Below are 4,476 nucleotides of genomic sequence, written 5' to 3'. Positions count from 1 at the left end.
TGATTTTTTTCAGATTTTTCGGTTGGATAAGTTCTGAGAATGAAACTTGTTAGACGTTTTGGGTCACGCATTTTGAGCCTTCACTCCCCTATGTTTCAAAAATATTATCAGTTTCGAAAAGTACTAACAGATACCCCGCATAACCATATTCGGCGAAAAAAAAATTTACATCCCCTTTCGCATATATGGGTAGCCCCAATCAAACACAACACAAAATGGCACCACTTACTATATGTAAAGGGATTCCTAGACCACACCGTCTGACCAAATTTCGTGACCATTGGTTTAGCCGTTTCCGAGCAAATCGGTTGCAACAGACAGACAGAAGGACAGACATAGATCGAATCAATTCTAATAAGGTTTTGTTTTACACAAAATTGGAATGTGATTGTTAACAATAAAATCTTTACTGACCATTAATCTGCTATACCTAATCCATAAACCTTCGATTCTTCAAAAACACTCGCCTTGCCTTCAATTCTCGCTTGTTTAACGAACTTATTCGAACGTCATTCGGACCGGTAAATTCGAGCTTCATTACGGCGATCGACATAAACCTCGCATATGATACTTTTCCTGTTTAACACCATAATTTCGAAGAACTGGGAATATCATTCAAATGACACTATTTTAATGTCCGAGTTAAGGGCTATGCATTAGGCCCAGGCCTAGAGTTGCGGTTTTGGATACATGAAAATGAACTTCAAGCAGATGATGCCATCTTAAGAGCCAAATTTGACTTCCCGTTGTATCGGTGTATCGGTATTGTAGATTGGGAAATTCACTATTCGCAAAATTTCTTTCCTGCTAGTAGTGATTAACTGGAATGTTTTCTCAATCGCATAATAAAATTTGATGTATCCTCGGGGACGTTAACAAACTGCCTTCATCCAGATCGAATAGACGGCGCGAGATCTTGGGCTGTACATCAATGAAGGCAAAACAAAATATATGGTGGCAACGTTAGCACCGAAGACGAATCAACCAACAACATCAAACCGCACTAGTCAAACACGAAGAAGAATAAGGATAGGAGAATACAACTTTGAGACCGTTGACAATTTCTCCTATCTAGGGTCGAAAATCACAACCGATAACAGCTGCGATGATGAAATCCGCGCACGGTTGTTGTCAGCCAACAGAGCCTATTTCAGCTTACAAAGACTGTTCCGCTCGAAACCTCTCACCATAGGATCAAAGCTCTTACTTTACAAGACTATGATCTTGCCAGTCCTCATGTATTCCTCGGAAACTTGGGTTCTTAGCAGGAAAAATTGCGAACTCTTGGCCGCGTTCGAGAGAAGAATCCTCCGAAGATGATCCCACCCGGAAAGTCTATAAGGGCAATATCTATGGTAGAAAAAGAAGACGAGGCAGGCCCTGCCTAAGATGGAGCGATGGCGTAGGTCAGGACGCCAGGCAGCTTTTAGGGATATCGAAATGGTGGACCTCGGCGGAAAACCGGCATATCTGGAGTTCCTTATTAAGGCAGGCCTAGACCGGATACCGGTTGTTGCGCCGTTGATGATGATGATGAGGAAACCTACTCCGAACACATGGTTTACTGGATGGCCACTTTAATATATAGTCTAGTGGCCAGTAGGTATTCGCTTGCCAATATTAGAACTTCCGCACTAAATGAACTGGTGAACAGAAGTTCAAGCTTTTAATTTCCCGACTAAAAACGCAGGATGCTTGAATGAAATACATAAATATCTTGCAGCTATCGATCATACGACGGATTAAGGCAACAACTGCTTTACAATGCTGCAATATAGTCGGGATGTATTGAGCCCTTAGAAGAAAGCACCGATGACTAGGAAACTACCAACCTATCAAATCTCTTTCCGTTCTATTACCTAGCAAAGGTTTACGCCATATACTATTGCAATTCTTACAACTAAGACAGTTTCCTGGTGAACTTTTCGTACAACGGTGGATTAACGTTGCCATTCAAAACACATTCATTTACTACAATTAGTTTGGCTGGAAATGAGGCCTTAGTCATTGCCGGCCTTTTTGCCGCTGATTGAGTTGACGAATTGAAATGGTCAGAAAATGCTGATGCTTCGGTTTACCCTTGTATGCAGATGCCTCGGAAGATTCCTTCTCCTCAACCTTGATACAACCCGAACGTTTTTATTTTGCCCGGAGGCAGTTTGTCAAAAAGTGTTTGTATAAACTGGAGCGCTTAAAGCGCAACTACCTCTTCGTGCGCGTTATATATCTATATTTTTTTCGAAAATTAGGGTTGTCCTAAAGTCATTGCGAACTAAGGAAGCTATAAAGTTATTGTAAGTAACTTTGTATTAAGGTTTTATGTGAAAGAAAACCTTATGAAAATGCATTCGTGTCTGTCTGTCTGTCCCACACTCTTTTCTTCAAAACAGCTAAACAGGTTCAAACGGATTTTGGTGGGCTTATGGGAAATATCAAATCTCACGCGTACAGTGAGTGCCATAAATGTGCGTGCTGTTTAAAAGGGGCTCCCCACACATGCAAAGGAGGATGTAAAAAAATCCACTTAATGTAACCGTGTATCAAACAAAAGGCCTTGCAGAATGGGTGAGCGATGGGTAAAAAGGTGCACACAACCCAAAAACCTCAAAAAAAACTCAGGGCGATGCGCTTGGACGAAATCTATGTTCAAAATATATCCCATTCCAATATCTGCTCAAAAAAGCTTACTAATAATATATTACCAACTTTTGAAGTTGCCTAAAAAACCCCTCAAGTTCATCCTAGGAATGCAGCGCAATAAAAGATATAATAGGATCGCGCATAATACTGTAAAGTTTGGTACAAATCCGACTATTAGCTTCAAAGTTATACCAGTTCAAATTTCTCAATTTCCCGCATCTTATGTCATGCAAATAAGATACTAACTAACTAACTAACATTCCAGTGAAATATTAAAGTTCCATTTATGAACAATCTCCTCCTCCGATTTAATGGCTGTCCGCCTATTTGTCTGTCACACGAGATTTACTTTGGCTAAAACTATCGTCACGAAATTTAGTAAGAATATGGGTAAGTTTTACACACGGAGAAATAAAAAAAAATTTAAATTTTTCAATTGACGTAGAGACCTAATATGTTGATAACATATTTATCAATCAGAAATGACCATCATATCAATTCATGCTAAAAACAATTATCGAAATTACTTCTCTTATAAGTTTTCAAAACATTTCAATTTCATATGATCCAAATAGAATCAAATAATAAAATGCAAAACTCCCTACGCATGTGTGTATACTTCAAGCACAAAAAAGATACTTGGAAAAAAGTGTTGTCAGAAGTGGGATTCGAACCCACGCCCTCAGAGAGGACCAGAACGCTCAGCACCCAATTTCTTGGGCAAGATTGCTCTTGAGTCTGGCGCCTTAGACCGCTCGGCCATCCTGACACTTGATGGACGACTGCCCAAGTTACTATATAGATTGCGGGCATTGAAATTATATATGTATAGTTTTTACAAATTGAAGTATGTACGTGCTAAGAACACAAATTACTATTACGTATTATTTTCATGACTAATATAGCTACCACTCCATATACACCGTTTTAAACTATACGGATGAAATGAAAGGCACTTTTTAGTTTCCCAGTATATTATTTATGTGACAAATACCGATATTTCAAGAACCACTCGTCCCCTACTCTAGCACTGGGAGTGCGGCATAAGCATTTTCTCGAAAGTGAGGGAAATCCCCAAAGATTGTTTCTCTAAACTTTTTTTCGGTGTGACTTGTTAGAATCAAGTAAAGAGAGAAGTAGCGTCAGGTATAAACTGTGAAGATAAATTTTGCTTTTGCTTTGTAAATTTGAAATACTTTTTAACGGCGAAAATCGATTACTGAGCGTGTAAATTTAAACAGGTCTAAAAACGCTCCGGGAAGAGTTGAGCTTGAACGAATGCTGTTGTATCGTCACACTGGCATGACAAGTTCAAATAGCAAATGGAACAAATTATTCAGAATAGTGAGTGAGTTGGAATTCGCGCACGTAAACAAAATAAGGAAAATCCTGAGAAATGTTTTTTTAAGGTCTTGTGTAAAACAAATCTTATTAACGGGGTCATCCCGTGTGAAAGATTCTTTTGGAGGACTGGATAAAGATAGAAACGTGATTTTTTCACCACATGTTAATTGATATCTCTAGTATATGTGATTTTTCAGTTCGATATCGTGGCTAATTTTCGGAATACGTGTCAGTTTATGCACCCACCTCCAAAAAAAAGGTGTTTTTCTGCTGCCACGCTGGAGGGCGCTGTGTTCATCCGAGGAAAAAAAATTCCACGGTCCGCAAACTAGGATAATTAGAAAATATTAAAAGGTAAATTTTTGGTGGGCTTTTAAACTTAATTTTTTGGATTTTGGTGTTTTTTTACGGCTTTTTTTATGAATAAAAAAAAAACGACCCGTCAGATTGCAATTATCCTAGTTTGCGGACCGTAGAAACATGTATTAAAGA

At 38.8% G+C, this 4,476-nt stretch overlaps 1 non-coding gene across 1 annotated transcript; it reads right to left on the bottom strand.

Annotated features, from left to right (window-relative positions):
• Positions 1–3,293: 3,293 nt before the first annotated feature.
• Trnal-caa lies at positions 3,294–3,409 on the bottom strand. Its single transcript has 2 exons — positions 3,372–3,409; positions 3,294–3,338 (listed from the first exon to the last, which is right to left on the bottom strand). It is a non-coding gene; the product is annotated as a tRNA-Leu (tRNA).
• Positions 3,410–4,476: the final 1,067 nt, after the last annotated feature.

This window comes from Hermetia illucens, chromosome 2 (assembly GCF_905115235.1).
Source record: "Hermetia illucens chromosome 2, iHerIll2.2.curated.20191125, whole genome shotgun sequence".
NCBI lineage: Eukaryota > Metazoa > Arthropoda > Insecta > Diptera > Stratiomyidae > Hermetia > Hermetia illucens.
The sequence above is the reverse complement of the archived record's forward strand: the minus strand, read 5'-3'. Positions and strand labels throughout refer to the sequence as shown.